We start from the raw sequence: 18,182 nt of genomic DNA on the forward strand, positions 1-18,182 counted from the left end.
AAACAGGTAGGTGAGCTTCAGATCCTTACTATCCCTCTTCTCTGCCATGTCCAAGCCTCCAGTCTATCTCCTAACCCTGTAGGAGACTACGTGTTGTATAACCTCTCCTCACACCTCATTTAGTCCCAAATTCTAGGGGCCTAAACATGTCCTCATGTGACATCCCAGCAGGCCCTGAGTTCAGTGACATAGCTGAAGCATAATACAAAGACCTTAAAATGGCATTATGGATGTTATTGAGATACTTAAAGAGGAAATAAAAAATTCTTTAAAAAACAGTAGAAGGAATTAATTTAAATAGCTCAAGACCTGAAAGCAGAAGCAGAAAAAAAGCAAAAAAAAAAAAAAAAAACACCTGAGGGAAACCTGGAAACCAAAAATGTAGTTACTTAAAAGGAGCCTCACATGTAAACCTCTAAAACAGAACATAAAAGATGAAAAGTGAATTTCAGACATACAAGACACAATAGGAAAAATATGCCTCAGTCAAAGAAAATGCAAAGTCTAAAAATACTCCTGTCAAAAACCTCCAAACAATCTGGAAAACTATGAAAAGATCCAACCTAAGAATAAAGGAATAGAGGTAGGTGAAGAAGCAAAGGCCAAATTCACAGAAAATTAGTTCAACAAAATCATAGAAGAAAATTCCCCTTATGTAAAGCAGGGCATGCATCTACAGGTATAGGAAGCATACAGAACACTAAATAGACTGGACCAGAAATGAAAAATCACTCAGAACTTACAAATCAAAGCACTAAACATGAAGAACAAAAACAGAATATTAAAAGTTACAATGAAAAAAGACACATATAAAGACAGACTTACTAGAATAACACCTGACTTCTCAATATAGATCCTAAGTGCTAGAAGGGCATACACAGATATTTTATGGACTCTATGAGACCACAAACCCCAACCCAAACTCCTATACTCAGAATTTTTTTAGTCACAATGGGTGAAAAAATACTATTATAAAACCAAATGTAATAAATATCTATCTACAAATCCAGTCCTACAAAATGCTCTATAGGGAAAACTCCAACCTAAAGAGGTTAACCATGCCCATGAAAACACAAGAAACACATAATTCAAGACCAGAAAATCAAGAGAGGGGAAACACACACACACACACACACACACACACACACACACACACAAACACACACTATCTGCTAAATAACAGCAATCAACAAGCAAAGCTCACTGATATCTTTCAGCATTAATAGTCTCAATTCCTCAATAAAGAGACACAGACTAACAGAATGAAAGTGACAACAGGATTAATTCTTCTGCTATCACTAAGAAGCATGTTCTACATAAAATATAAACATCACCTCAGGGTAAAAGAATGGGAAAAGGATAAACCAAGCAAATGAACCTAAAAAGCAATTTAGGGTAGTTATTTTAAGATCTTAAAATTTGGATATCAAGTCAAAACAAGTCAGAAAAGATATGAAAGGACATTATATATTCATCAAAAGAAAAATCAACCAAGAGGACATTATAATTATTAACATCTATACACCAAATTCAAAGGTACACAAGTTCATAAAAGAAATACTACTATAGCTTCTGTCATATATTGACCTTCAAAAATAGACATTAAGAGACATCAATATCACATTTTCACCAATTGACCCAGACAACAACTGAACACAGAAATGCTAGATCTAACTGAGGTTATGAACCTAATATGATAACAGATACTTAAATAATATTGACCAAAACACAAAAAATAAACCTGCTTCTTGGCATCTCTTGGAACTTTATCCAAAATGGACCATATACTTAGATGCAAAGTCTCAAGAAATACAAGAAAATTGAAATAACACTCTATCCTATATGGCAACCATAGATTCATGTTTGGAAACTGAACAACTCAGTACTGAATGCTGTTTTATTAATAATAGCCAGAAACTGTAAACAAACTAGATGTGCCTCAACAGATTAATGTATAAAGAAAATGTGGAATGTGGTAAATTTACACAATGAACTATTATTCAGTGATTAAAACTGAAATTGTGAAACTCACAGTAAATGGATGAATTGAGAAGAAAACCATCCTGAGTGAGTGGAACCAGACCCAGAATGTCAAATATGGCATACATTTGCTTGTGTGGGGATTTTACCTGTTCTTTCAATAATAATCAAGAGAGATCTCCTGAAGAAAATGAAATGGAATATAATGGATGCATATTTGGGTGACTGGAATTGTCCTTAGAGCACAGACTTTCTGTCCCACCTGGTCCCACAGCTTTTTAACCCCAATTAAAAACACAAAGGCTCATATTAATTATGAGCAGTTTGACTGATAATTTAGGTTTCTTATTGACTAGCTCTCTCGTAATTTATTAACCCATAACTATTAATCTATGTATTTGCACATGGTGTTATCTTACCAGAGAATGCCCAGTATTATATCTTCCCAGAAACTACATGGTGTATCTTTCTCTATGCCTTCCTCCTCCTGCCATTCTGGTATTCCTGCCTACGTTTTTTACCTGGCTACTGGCCAATCATCATTTATTAATCATCCAATAAGAGAAACATAAACTCACAGCATACAGGACATCTCCCATCAAGGGAGAGTGAAGAGAAGGATGAAGGAGAGAATACAGGGAGACACAACTAAAATTAAGGGCCACATGAGTGGTAGTATGAAAACCTAGTACAGCAGCAGCTTCCTAAGATATGCACATATATGAAGGAAATCTAAATGAAGTTCAAAATAACAGGGGAGACAGATCCCCAATCGGACAGTTCTTCTCCCTAAATAAAACTTCAAGTACCAGGATTGGGTTCCTTATAATTGAAGTTTTGCCCAAAGAGGTCCCATGGAATCCCCGGCCCCCAAGCAACCCAGACTGTTGCCAAAGACTACAGACAGCTCTTCACAAACTGATGGCAAAGCCCCATTGCTGAAGGCAGCAACAACAAAACTCATTGAACATGAAGAAGTATATGTGTTTGCTACATAGACACTCTTCAATGCTAGCTTCTGTAGTATAGGATGTTACTCTTCATGATTTCAAAAGAGAAACATAAACACCAACCCAGCCATAAACCCTTTAATCTATAATGGTGTCCTTCCTGCAAGATATGTTAATGCAAAGGAGGTACAACACTTGTGGGAGTAGCCAACAAATGTCTGCTTTGACTTAAAGTTCACTGCATGAGATGGAATCCATGTCTGAGACTGCTAGGGTGACTAGGAATATGCGACTAGATAGTACAGAGACCTATGGTAAAACCCAAAGCAAATGCTGTTGCCATAAAAAAAACAAACCAAACAAAAAAAAAGATGGAAAAAAAATGATGCCTAATCAACAGCAGAGAAGTTCCATCCTGCAGCAGGTGGATACATATATAGAGACCCACAGACTTACATGCAGTAAATGAGAGAAAAAGCCATAAACAGGATGTCCCTATCAAATCCCTCCCACCACTCAGGGAATCCCAAGGAAAATGAGGAAGACAGTGTGTAATTATCAGAGGAAATGGAGAACACCAAGAAAACAAAACTGTATTGAGGACTGAGATGCATATGAACTCACATGGCCTGGGGCAACGTGCCCAGTGCCTGCAGGAGTCTCCATCAGATGAGGGTCCTAGGTGAAAGGAAAAGAGGACACATGTCCATATCTGTAATCCAGAATCCATCTCCAATTGATAACCACTGTGGAGACAAACAACTCTTAAGAGTAAGCTTCATGCCCAGCACTGAGCGACTACAGAAAACAGACACAGTAACATCATTGGAGGTTTCTTGGCTCATAATATTATGCCAGGGCTTTTATTTTATTTTTAAATTTATTTACTTTACACACAAACTCTGTCACCCCAGTTCTCCTATTATTTGCATATACATTATGGCTTCAAAACTAGGACTTTTATGGGTGCTTGAGTGTTAGAAAAAGAGGATATCAGTGTCTACATCTACTTTTGTACCTTTTCTTGAACTATTTTCCATCTCTTTTTTTGTCCTATTCCAATGTATTAATGTTGTTTTTATCTTATTATCTTACATCATTATTATCCTGTAGAAGCTTCTTTGTATTCCAATGAGAGACAGAAAGAGCACAGAGTTGGATGTGTGTGTATGTCAGAGGAACTATACGAAGTACAGGGAGAGGAAACTATAATCAGCATATATTACAAACAAAAAAATCTATTTTCACCTAATGAAAAATGCATTGTATCAATTTGAATAACAAATAACACTCATGGTTAAAATGATCTCCTTGGCTGTAATTAAATGAGTTTTACTTAATATCAAAAATTTAATTTGACAGTTTACTGAAGAAAACCAGAATTATCATGGCAAACAAAAGACCGAAAAGACTAATTGTAACTAATTGATTTGGTTTTTCCCATTTTTTCCACTAATAAATTTTAGTGGCTTTTAACCTAAATAATTGTAGTATTAGTCATCATTTAAATACACACAGAACTGTTGATAGATACTAAAATGTGATTTAGTGATGACCTGGACAGAATTATTAAGTGATTCAAAGTTTAATGTTCCATAGGAAAGAATGAGATAATAACCAGTGAGACTAAAATGCAGGACAAGTAGGATGGTTGATTCCTACTTTTTTGGAGAATCACCTCTGAATGGATTTATGATAGGATGGAAGGCCTACTCTGAATATGGGTAACACCATCCTATAGGCTGTGGTCCTTCTATGATAAAAAGGAGAAGCTAGCTGAGCACCAGCATTTGTCTCCTGATTCCTAAGAGGTAACCACTTGCCCTTCATTCCTGGCCTTGTCACCTGACCATTGTAGACTGTATTTTCAAACATTGAACTAAACCTACCATTCATTCCTTAAGCTTCTTTTGTGTGGGATATTGTCACAAGAATGAAACCACTAATGCAGTGAAAATTAATTGGAAATAAGCAATAAGAAGCTGTAAGCTTAAACCATTAGTTGTAATAACCCTGAATGGAGAATAATGCTTCATTTACTTTAACTATTGGAAGTAGAATTTTCCTATAATAATTTTTTATTTAACTATTTACACATGTTACTCCCAGTTCTCTCTCCCTTCCGAGATGTTTAAAAATCACCAGCAATAAATTTCAAATTATGAAGGTCCAGATTTTTGGACCAAATTATTTATTTATTGGCTATGTATTTTTATGAAACTAAATGACCTCACTGGAAAGACAAGGTGATCACTGTCATTTCTTCTGTATTTGTGGAAATACATAAAACATGGAATTCCCAGAGGTAAGGGTGGTTATATTGTTATTAACTCCCTATACTGAGGAAAATTCACAGTTCTTAAAATGATTAAATTGTCTACATTTTCAATGAAATAATTATAATATATACAAGCAGGATGTTCTGATGTAGGAAATTATGTGTCAGGGCAAGTATGTGTTTGATCAGCTTAAAGATTAGTCAGATGTGTATGTAATGTTTGTAGTGACTTTCTCTATAATGTGCGTGTTGTTACATAGGTGCATTTTCTCTGTAAAAGGTTTAAATGCAGTATAGTTTTTGGCTTTCTCAATTCTGAAATTTTATGAATGTTATTCTGCATTCCCACATAAATTTATTAGTGACCAAAAATCATAAGACTGTGGCATATTTGTATTTTCAATTAAAGCACTGTATTTAAAACAAATTTACACATAACAACATTTCATAACTAATTGAAAATTGTTACTCACCGATATTTATTAAAACCATTGAGTGACTAAATTCCTTCACTGTTAGCCCTTTATGCTTTTAAAGACTCAAATTTTCAGGTAAACAATAAATGTGATCAGCAAGTCCATGAAATTACTAGGTGGTCTAATGGTGTGCTTATTTTGTTAATTGTTTTTAACGCCCTGGACATTCCTAATGAATTAAATTATGGCAGCTTTATATGAGGTCAAACATGGGATGTAACTTGAGTCATATATTCCTAGGTGAATATTTAGACGTTTTGTTTTGTTAACAGGAAGCATAGCTGAATATTAGTGCGCATAAACAGATTTTACTCAGTAAATATTGATAGTTCCTGAGAATTCCTGAGTTCTATTCTGAACTGTAGTGAGGTGATTGGATATTTGAAGGAAAATGGAGGAGCAAGAGGCAAACACTATCTTGGACTCCTAGCAGTTAGAGATTACAGAGATGGTCAGGGTAGATGTTGTGAGGCCTGCTGTGTCTTCTGTCTGACCATTGTGGAAATGCAGATTGTGTTCTGTCCCCAGAGTCTTGGACACTAAGGCCTCCTTTCCTTTTATTTTTCTTTCTTTTTTTATTTTTTTCCTGCTGATTGCATTTCAAAGCAATGGCTTTCAGGTGCTCCAGAGAGACACTTCTGAGTTGTCGGAAATGCCCATACATCTCAAAGGGACAAAAGAAAGATTTATAATTGTGAGCCTTTTTTATAAACGCTCTAAGATAGAAAGGTCAGGGCCCTATTGTCTTGTATTGGCTAGAGCAAGCAGTAGATGGCTCTGGCAGGCTTTTTAATGGGAGGACAGAGGTCATTTAGGGAAACAGACAGAAGCTGTTAGAACTTGGTTACTTTTTGTCCTCTAGGGACAGAGTAGGTTTTAGATCTGTGTGGCAGTTCTACCGTTTTCATTTTCAATTAATGAAGTGTGTTCTGCATTATTCTGCTTCTATGGAGAGGCATAGCCCAAGGTAAGTATTTCTAAATTTCAGTAAGAATGAAGCATTGTTTCTTCAACACATTTCATCAAGTTCTTTCATCCCTACCCAATTTTATGAAATAATAAGCATGGAATTCAATAGAATTAGTTGGTATGAAGATTTCTGGCAGAAAACATGTGCTTTCTTAAAATTCTTTGTTATCTTATTGTTTCAACTTTAATTCAGGGTTTCCCCCAAACCTCTCTTACAGCATCTCTTTGTCTCTTTCATTTCAATACTTTCATTAGATTTTACAAATGAATGCGTCTGTGAACAAGTGAGCTGAGAAGTCAATGTGGTTTGACTCACGACTTTTCTTTCATTAGTCAAACATGCATGAGATAACTTTTGTTAACCCATGTGCATAGAATTAAAAGGAGATGTCTCTTTTAAACACTTGAAAAATTAAATAGAGATTTGAGCTAATCACTCCATTATTCAAAATATTTATACAAATATGAAAGTAAACTTTTAAAAATCTGTTTATGATCAGGTCTAATAGAGAAATATCATTGATTGGTTTAATGTCTTGGTCCAAAATGAGAGGTGACATCTTACTCCATTCTTTCTAATTAGCAGAAATATTTGCATGTTATTTTAATTGCTGCAATAAGTGGCTATTTTAAGATAAATGTGGACATGTTTAGAGATAATGAGGTACAAGAAATCTTGTAGAAGTCTAAAAAGATAATACCTTTTCTTTTTGTTTTTAATTATTTAGGTATTCAGATACAGAAAACAAGTGATGTTAACATTAATTAGGAAAGGTGATTTTAATCAGTATATTAAAATGTAATTCCTATATGGTATTTCAGCATAGTGCTCTGAGGCCTTATCAGCAGGAGGAAGTTCAGCCATGAATTCTGAGATGGATGCAGGTGTGCCTGTTTACTTAGGATTCTCCTTAACAAAATGTTCCCGTGTCTGTTTTAAATTTGAGAAATATTAAAGTTATAGCTCAAGTTCATCTTATTCCTGTTTCCCACTATTTACAAATTTATTCTTCTCTCATATGTTACATCATGACCACACTTCGCCTCCCTCTAGTCTTCTAGTCCCTTCACCCACCTCCCCTCTCCCCCAGATTCACCCCTCCTTTTCCCTTCAGAGAAGTGCAGGTATCCCAGAGACATTACCTGAACATAGAATAACAATTTACAATAAAGCTAGAAAGAAGTTAAAATAAAGTATGCACATACCTTCATATCAAGACTGGATGCAAAAATATAGGAGGAGGAGATGGGTCCAAGAGGAGACAAAAGAGTCAGGGACACTCCATTGCCATTGTTTGGAGTCCCATAGAAATACAAGGCTATACAACCATAACATATATGGAGAAGGGCAAGTTCACATCCAAGCAGGCTCCCTGTTGTCATATTAGTCTTTACAAACCCTTATGAGCCTTGCTTAATTGATTCTCTGGGCTTTGTTCTTATGGCATCCTCATACCCTCTGGCTCCTACAGTTCTTCCTCTAATTTTTGTGGAGTTCTCCAACTTGCACCTAACTTTTTGTTGTGGAACTCTGCATCTGTTCTCATCAGTTTTTAGATGAAGCCTTTGCGATAATGATTGGACTAGGCTCCCATCTATGAATATAGAAGAGTATCATCAGCAATCATTTCAATGATTTTTTGCCAATTAATTTTCCAACTAGAGGCCCATGTCTGACATTGTTTCTATATTGTAAAGAAATGAATAGAGCCAGGCATTGGTGGCACACACCTTTAATCCCAGCACTTAGGAGGCAGAGGCAGGCAGATCTCTGTGAATTTGAGGCTAGCCTGGGCTACAGTGCCAGGATAGGCTCCAAAGCTACACAGAGAAACCCTATCTAGGAAAACCAAATAACAAGAGAAATGAATAGTTTTTAAGTTCTTACATATATTTATAATAATTTCTCTGCATATTTACAAACAAATTCATACTTTCAGTTTTATTCTTTTGTGCCTAAGTATTGTAAAGTCATGGTACTGGACATACATTTTTGGTAGAGAAATATTGTGACTTTTAGGACAGTAATACACTTAAAGCTTGCATTGATCAACACTTATGATATTCAAAACCTGAAGGAACAAAAATGAAAGCTCTGTATCCCTTGACAACTCCTTTCTCAAGAATGTCATGCTTATAGAAAGCCAGGAACTCTAAGGGTATGAAAAAGATAAATAAGCCTGCTTTAAAAGGCTCATCATCACTGATCATTAATGAAATGAAAAATCAAACTGCACTGACATAGCACTGATTTCTAATTACAGCATCTAATTTCTCAGATGTGTGTGAAATGTGAAGATATCAGAGCATAGACTAGGTTCACAAATGTAAACTGGAACAATATTTTAAGGAAAATAATTTCAGTTTCCTAGAAAATTAACTGTAATTATCTGTAACACATCATTATAAACACTAGAATGTGAAAGTACCAAGCAGTTTTATTTCAGGAACTCTTAAGAATTCCTACACATGAATATATCATAATTTTTGAAAATATGTGTATAATGAAATACTATATAGAAACAATAAGAATGAGGTATTGATATATGCATAGTATGGGTAAATCCTAAAGTATATTGTGCTGAATTAAAGAAACTATACAATAATAAAGCATGTAATACTTTCAGGAGATGCTCTGCAATGTGGGAATATTGCTTTTAGAGTTGTGGGCTTTTAGATATTAATCTTAGTACCAAGCATGGGTTAACACCCCACAAATCCACAGAGATTTCCCACAAAATACAGGATATCAGCATTTCTATTTGTTGCCAAACAAAACTAGACAGTAAGATGTGACTGCTGAAGATACCTGGATGGAAGCTTCCTCTCTGACAGCTAGTGTTCACCATGCTGCAAGGTTTTATGAAGGCTGTTGAGGGAGAAAATTATCAGTGATCACAATAGCTGTAGACCCTACCTGCTTCATAAGGTATGTCTTCTGATTAAATAGTTGCATGGGTATTCTTAGAGTGATAGGCCTTTCCTCAATTAATTTAAAGACTGTCCCATAGAAGGTCATATATACCTGATACTAGATCTGCACAAAGATTTTTGTCTAAAGATTTCAAAATCAAAGTAATTTACTGTTGATGCTTTTCCAAATAGAGAACGTCAAATAATTTTCTACATACTTATACTTACATTCATAGACATACACAGCTTTCATAATAGACAGTAGCCAAATCATAACGTCTAAACTATTCAAATAATGGATATTAAGTAACTGAATCCAAATTACTGTAGACAGAAGTTTATGTCTTGCCTTTTCCCACATTGATTTAGTCCCAAATAAACACAGAGAGGCTTATATCAATTATAAACTGTTTGACTGTTTAAATGTTACTTATTGACTAGCTCTATGTTAATTATTAACCCATTTATATTAATCTGTGCATATTCATGTGGTGTTGGCTTACCGGTGATGTCCCGACTTCTCCCTCAATGGTAACACCCTCTCTGCATTCCTTTTCCTAGAATTATCCTAGTCTACCAGCCCTGCCTATCCTTCCTGCCTGGCTATACCCACATGCCAATTGGTCAAAAGAGTTTTATTCATGAACCAATGACAGAAACATATATTCACAGCATACAGAAGGACATCCCCCTTCAACGCATCTGAGTGTCTTATATGCTACACCCTCTGAAGCCCAGGGAACATAACAGAAGAAAGTGAAGCATTGTGGGAGTTGAAGAGTGGGAAGGATTGAGAAAGAACACTGTTTTCTGAAAACAACAGGGTTATAGCAATTATGACTGTCTACATGGGATCCTAATAAAAAGGTGGTTGGACGAGGATGTAGGAGTAGACCAGCTAGGGAAAAGAGATGCTTAGTGGGAGTGGAAGGATTATGGGAAAGGATAGGGATGCCAATGTGATCACAGTGTATGAGTATGGTACTGTCAAAAAAATCTTAAAATGCAGAAAAATGTTAAATCTACAAAGACATATACAACACACATGTGTATGTATGATGGATTCATAAGTGTATAGTTGGGTATTTACTATGGGTATGAAAGGATTAAAATTAGATTTGAGTGATCTTTCAGGATTCCTATATATAGGTATTAACCTGAATGTAGAGTCACATAAATGTTTATCAAATTCTACACTTTAATTTTGAGCAGTAATTTCACTAAAAACTTTTCAACATGCAAAATGGAAAATTTCCATAAATATAGTTTACTATAATGTAGTGCTCCATGTTAAGTATAAAATCACCAAAATGTAGTCATTAAAAATGATACTTTATACAGTCTCATTAAAAGTCATTTAGAAGTACCCATATACTTTAAGGAATATGGATGAATGTATAAAACATTCAGAGGATTATATTTGCAAAATATTTAAAGATAAAATTAGAAAAACTGATAAAATGTTGAACAACATAAATTTCCTACTATATACTTTGGATCATTAGTTAGCTTCTCAGTATAAGAATCATTTGTACCAGCTGCTAGTACTAACAAATTGCTAAAATAATTTAAGTGAATAACAATTTTTTAAAATGGTTTGATTAAAATCTTAATTTTAATTATTTTAGTTAAAATAGGATTTAATCACTGTCTCATTTTCCTTTCCTCTGCCAAGCCCTTCCCAAATCCCCTCCCTCCAAATCCTTCCATTCCCCCTCACTCTTAAATTGATACCCACTTTTTCTTTTACTATAATTGTTATATTTACATAAATATACCTATATAGGCACACATTTGAAATACGGCAAAGATGTTTATCATATGATTGTTCTAGAATGAAATTAACATATGTATGGAATTATAAAGGATCATTTCAATATTTAAATTCATAAGAAAACTAGTTAAAACTTGCTTTTTAAATTTAATTCCTGAGTTAATAGTACTTATATACCTGGTTAAATTGTATAATTATATCGTTTTAAATTTCAAATAGGTGTCTTCTAGGGTAAATATTCTGATCAATTTAATAGTCATTTCGGGAAATGAAGAATCAGTGTGTCCAATTTTAAATATCATGGTAATTAAACTTTCCATTTACAGGTTTAGAATTTCAAAAATGTTGAGCTTATTATAATTATAATGAAATATTGAGCACAATTATATGAACTTTAATAATTGATAACAGTGCATTCTCTTTCTAACTCTATGGAACACTGAAAAGAAGTAATTAGAATAAAGAAAAGGTTCATATTGAGAGGTTAATGCTTTTGAAATTATATGGAAGACATAAAATTTCAGAGTATTTGTTTTTGACCTTGGACACTGAGAATGAGAACAGTATTTTACAATAATTTTACTTATTGAAGAAAAAAGTTCAGCTTGGTGAAAAGTCACATAATTTCCTTTATCAGCCTTCTTGACATGTTAGAAAGATCCAATCACCAAAGACAGTACACTTCATATTTTCAGCATGGGTTGATGAATGTTCCCTTCAAAATAAGAAACATATATAGTAGTAACAGTTACTCTGCAGGATTATTAACTCTGCCTCTTCATTATCCTGATAATATATAAAATCATGTTCTTTATCAACTTTAATCAATATCTTTTTTGTAGGGAGCTCAAGAGAATGATAAAAAGAAGAGGTTCTTATCAAATGTTGTTTAGAGACACAACAATTATTTTTCCTCTTTTTATAGTCCTATTTAAGCACAAAAAATTTATCCTCCTGAAGATTCAAGAAACTTGAGGGATTGTTTGAAGTAAAACTGATAATGAAAAGATTGTGTTTGTTGAGTACTTTATTGAAAGGTTAAGAATCATACTTATGATTCTATATTTATTACCCATAAGATATATATGTGCAACCTTCTTTAAGTAGTTGCCAATATTTTTGTTGATGTGTGCATATTCTGTGTTCATATCTTTAATTTCACTCACATTTAAATCTTTTTAGTGAATGCAGATTTTTGTATTTTTCTGAATGTTGTTCAATGTGCCTCCTTTAAATAGAAATTTAGAATATTCAAATTAATTTGATATTTCCAATTGTAGCACAACACATTTATTTCCAGAAATTAAATATATGTATGACAAAATAAAATGTTTATGCAACTTTTTCCATTTACTAGAATTGAAAATGCTTACATTTGTAAATAAAACTTCATGTATTGAAGTTTTGTTATATAATCTTTAAGATTTTTTAAATATCATGATATCCAATTGATATGTACAGGTAATAAAATTGTATATGTATGTAAGGCAATAAGATTGTATGCAGACCTGCACAAATGGAAAATAGGTAATGATTTCTTTAAAAAACTTCTCCTCAAGAGTCAAATAGCTAACATAATTAAATAAAATTTTATTGTTAGGCATTTTTCAGACATGAGCAGTTAAATAAAATGGCTGCCTTTGTCTTGAGCAGGTGATTTTAAGTGGAAAGTTTGTTAAAAGATTGATCACAAATATACCAAAGGAGTCATAGCTCACAAATTGGTGCGCAGATAGTACAGAACTCCAGTATATATGGATAATACAGTGTTCTAAAGGTCAAACACAACTAGGTACATGGTGCAAGATGATGCTGCCTGGAAAGTTTAGGGGTGGGGTACCTCCAAAGGGAGTGGTATAATCTGATGTGTGTTCACACACTTAATAAAGATTGAGTTTTATAGACAGAAATTTTTATTGTACACATGGAAGAACAAGTACTACTACTGCCTTTGGACCTAGGACACATCATAATAACACTTTCAGGAAGAAGTAGAACCACACATAGATCAGAACATCAATCATCTCCTGAACAAGTGTGAGTTACTCTCTGTCAAGCATTTTTGGTAAGAAAGTATTCGTTGCAGGTATTTCTGTTGTTCCCATCTACTGTAAGACAAAGTTTCTCTACTTAGTGCTGAGTGATTCACTGACCTATGGGTTTAGCAATATGTCATTAGGATTCATCTTATTGTTATATTCCTTTAGAATAATAATAGTAGTAGATTTTCCTCTTGGACCATAAGCTATCAAATCTTTGGTTCTGGTTACTTTAGCAGTTCCACTTAAGCAGTAGTCCTTAAATATATTTTTTAAAAAGGGGTTGCTTACTTTCATTATATTTGTGCCACTGTTGTACCAGGGTGTAGTCAGGTCACACACACGCACACACACACACACACACACACACACACACATGCACACATGCATATATATATATATATATATATATATATCTTGTATAGGTTACAGGGTTTGTAGGTGGGAGATATTAATATTGGCTTTAGTCTGCTGATAACATGCAGAGTACCTGCCAACATCATGGATTCCCTCTCAGTAGTTGCAAAGTCCTATTCCTAACCAGGAATTTATTTGCAATTGAAAGATGTTACCAAATGAAAATCTGGTTTCTCTGTCTGTCACTGGACAAATTAATCACCCCCCAAGTCAGGACACAAACCCAGGAGGAGATGACCAACAGAAAACCAATTCTGTGTGTTTTTTGTTTTTGGGGGAGGGGGCTTTTGCTTTATTTTATTTTGCTTAAACATGTTTTCTTTGGTTTTTCATTTTTGTTTGTTCGGGAGAGACACAGAAAGAGAGGGAGAGAGAGAGAGAGAGAGAGAGAGAGAGAGAGAGAGAGAGAGAGGGAGAGAGGGAGGGAGGGAGGGAGGGAGGGAGGGAGGGAGAGAGAGAGAGAGCTTACTTGAAATTGAGAAGAGTGGTGTTAGAATTTAAGAAGAGTTGAGGCAGTGAAAACCTGATCACAATATATTGTGAAAAAAAGAGAGAATTAACTGAGTCACAGTGTATATTTTGCCATGCTCGTGAAGCCTGGGACTGAGAATCTGCAGAGGGTGTTGGGATTGATGACACAAAGACCAGTCAGTGGTGAAAAAAGGCTCACTTTATTCTTAGCCCATCTGGTTATATACCCTGACACCAGACGCAGGAGTGGAGGGTCAGGAAGAGGCAGTTTGTCATTGGAAAGGTCAGGTTCAGGGTGTTCCAGTGGGTGAGCCCTTATCAGGAACTTATTGCTCCGATAAACATGTTTTTCTTTGTGGTTACACACAATGGATTGTTTTTAGTAAACTTGTTTTCTCTGTGGTCACAGAGACCAGTTACAGCTGCCTGCTCCCAGGCTGATGGAGAAGTGGGCCTTCAGCCCAGGTCTCTTGTTCCCACAATTCCCCATTTTCATTTTCTAATGAGGTACTCCTGTCTTAGGTCAATTAGGGTCACCTTCCCTTACCTATCTTTGGGGGACCTGGCAACCCCTGTCTTAGGTGGGAGGTCTCTTCCCCATAGATTGCCTATCATCAGAGAACCTCATCCTTGAATCATCTGTAACTAGACTTCATGGCTACTGGGATTGCCATGGGCTAAGCTAAGCAATACTTGGTGATGGATCTGTTGACTATAGAACTTGACATAAGGCCAGAATGCCTACCACCACTGCCATGACTCCTAGAATCCCCACAAACACAGCACCTCCCCATGACTGTAACCATCCCCCAATCTGGACCATAGTGTTCTTCCTGCCTTCCTCTATTACAAGGGTAATCCACGTATGATTTATAGTTACATGATGAGCCAGAACAGTGGTAAAGTTTACAAAGATATCTTTCCGAGATCCACTCATGAAAGCATTTAGAAGGTTCACTTGCACAGATACACTAGATACACTCATTGAAGATACACATGTAGCATGATAAAAAATGTGAACAAGAGGCTTGTTGCACTATCCACAGAGCATCAATTTATTCCTGTAGTGATGCAGTTTGTTGATCAGCAGCCACAACTGAATACACGTATTGAGCACATTCTGGGTGGACAGTGCTCACTAACTCTACAAGCAAGGCTGGTAAAGGTCTCTGCTTTGGCGGAAGATTGGGCAACGGCAATTCTGGCCATGGCAGCTGCAGTGGCCGATATGGCAATGGCTGTGAAAACAGCGGCCGTGATGCCAAAGTCTCTTTTAGGGAGATACAGGATGATCTCCTCTCCTTAGTGTTGATCTTCCATCACCATAGTAACCAGGGAGGGAACCTGGATGATCAGGGTGTGAGAATCTCCAGATGGCCAGCAATTACTCATAACTCAGGAGCCAGGAAATCAATTGAGAGACCCCCCCCCGCGAGTGTTTGGTGATGGTTGGACCATCTTGATCATGGCAAGCATTCCAAGTATTGGGGTTCACATGCCTGATGCACTGTTCGGGGAGCCAAATGGGCTTCTCACTTCCTGGAGGGAAAACACAAATGTCCCTTCAAACCCTAACAAATAGAGGAGTGGGTGGCTGCCATTTTCCTGTAATCAAGTCCTTCCATCTGTCCCATCCCAAAGACTGGGAGGGGTTGTTACAATGTCTCTCCATAGCAGAAAAATCATTACTGTCTATGGCCAAAAATTTTTAAATGTAAAGTATGGTGAATAACTGAATATTAGGGGAGATACCATACTCCCCCTTTTTTATTTTTTGAAATTTTGTTTGAATTGTTTGCTACTCTATAGAATCTTCCATACAGATTTCTTTTGCTCTCAGACCATGTTGTAGGTTTTTGCTATTTTTCCACTGACTGGCTCTGAGTACTCAAATGGTCAACCTTTCTTGTTAAGACTGACTGGCCGGGTGTTGATGGCACACACCTTTAATCCAAGCACTCGGGAGGCAGAGTTTGAGACCAGCCTGGTCTACCAAGGGAGTTCCAGGACTGGTTCCAAAACAATGCAGAGATACCCTGCCTCAAAACAAAACAAAAAAAAAGGACATTGACTGGCTGCATGATCTTTTTGGCTATCCAAAGAAATTTAGGTAGCTTTTTAACCATCTCCAAAGCAACCTAAGTATCCTTTTTAATCATATCCAAGGCAATTTAAGCAGTTCACATTCATGCATTCATAATCACATTTCATAACTACCATTGTGGCCACACCATACACTCAGAACATACATACATCTTTCATACTTTTCCCCTAGGTCATGATTAGTTTGTTGAAATGAAACTTCCTTAATTGAAATCTCTATGACAGAACTACTCCAGCCAATCCTTGAATTAAAACAAAAGGTTGAAAAAGTCCTGTGTTCCCCTCAACATCCCTCCATTTGCGAAGTTCTGAGCTATACTCAGGGGCTACAGCCATACCAACTCCTTGTAAAAAGGTTTTAGAGATGACTCACATAATTGACCTTAAATTTTTATCAATAACCAACCCTGTATAAATGCAAACAAACATTTATAAACAATATTTGGGAATGTGGGCATCATTCTTTCCAAACTACTCCCTGCTGTAAAAGGGGTGCTGAATATCATGGGGATCATGACAAACAAAAAAAGAAACCTGCTGAAGTCCTTGTTTGTGTGGTCTGCAAGGCTGCATCATCTCACTTGTTTTAGATGTTGGATTACCTGTGCCACTGCTTCAGGTGGTCTTGCTTCATCAAACCATACTAGTCTGGAAGGAACCCACAGCTTTTTATTTCCTGTGGAAACAAAAGCAGAAATTCTTTTCTCAAGTAACCCGTCCTTATATTTAAATTTAGAAGTCAAAGCATTTTCAAAATATATAGGTTGGATTAATTTAGCATCATTGATAATCAAATATCTTTTAGCAGATTTTGTTCCTTTCTTCGCAATTAAACTGTTTAAAGACAACACAATAGCACACAGTATCCAGACTCTCCATGTATTTTTCATTCCATATACCTTTGCCTTTTCCTTTTCCTTAACTTAATACTAGTACCTTGTTTACTAACTGTTACCCATTTTCAGTTCACCCATTTTCAATCCATCCTCCAACCAAGGATGATCCCTCAGGCAAAAGCCTGGAGATTTACTCAATCCACCCTCCAACTGAGAGTGATTTCTCAGCTTCTCCTTTCTTTCCTGAGGCTCCAAATGACACTGTAATGATAAGCGACACACTTACTGAAAGTAAAACTAAGTATTTATTGTAGAAATTACTCACAAGATACCAAACAAGTAACCCAGATGAGCCAAGTAGTTTTCCCGCTGCCGAACCGGAAGCCAAACTCTGGGAAAAGAGACCAAGACTTCCTGTGTGCTGTCTTTTATGCCTTCCCCCGTAACGCCCCCTAGCCATACCCAAAAGTGGGACTGGCTAGTGACGTAGTTCACCACCTACATACGTATACGTCTTTATGTCCGTCCGTATATGTCTTTAGTCATGCCTAAAGTGGGTGTGGTTAGCGGTGTGGTAAACCGCTCTTATCTCATCTGTATGTGCCTCTAGTAAGTCACATGGTTAATGGTGGCATACAAGCTTCCTCCTACACTTTCCCAACCTTGGTGTCATGAAAATGCCTGGAGATTTAACCTGGTACCCACAACTTGGTACTCCTTTCCAATACACCCTCATAGCTTTACTTGCTGGCCAGCCTTTGAGGGTGATCTGTCAGTTCCCCATTACTTTCCTGACCTCAATGGAGATTAATTCAATACACCTTCTCCTTAGAAGGTGATCTCTCAGGCAAAAGCCTGGAGACTTGACCATTCAATTTTACTGTTAGAAGTTGAGGTACCTGTTTTTAAATCTTTCCTTCCTTGAGTCTTTTTTCGTGCTTTTTTAAGGGCTGTGATCTCAACAAGTAACTGTTCT

At 36.1% G+C, this 18,182-nt stretch overlaps 1 long non-coding RNA gene across 4 annotated transcripts in view; it reads right to left on the reverse strand.

Moving 5' to 3' along the window:
* Positions 1 to 10,739, reverse strand: part of LOC110340801 — a 32,604-nt gene extending 21,865 nt beyond the window's left edge. For all 4 annotated transcript variants that reach the window (XR_005880366.1, XR_005880367.1, XR_002382619.2 and 1 more), the window contains exon 1: positions 3,555 to 10,739. This is a non-coding gene — a long non-coding RNA (uncharacterized LOC110340801). The remainder of the gene's footprint in view (positions 1 to 3,554) is intronic.
* Positions 10,740 to 18,182: the final 7,443 nt, after the last annotated feature.

The sequence above is a fragment of the Mesocricetus auratus genome, unplaced genomic scaffold, assembly GCF_017639785.1.
Source record: "Mesocricetus auratus isolate SY011 unplaced genomic scaffold, BCM_Maur_2.0 Super-Scaffold_100011, whole genome shotgun sequence".
Classification (NCBI taxonomy): Eukaryota; Metazoa; Chordata; class Mammalia; order Rodentia; family Cricetidae; genus Mesocricetus; species Mesocricetus auratus.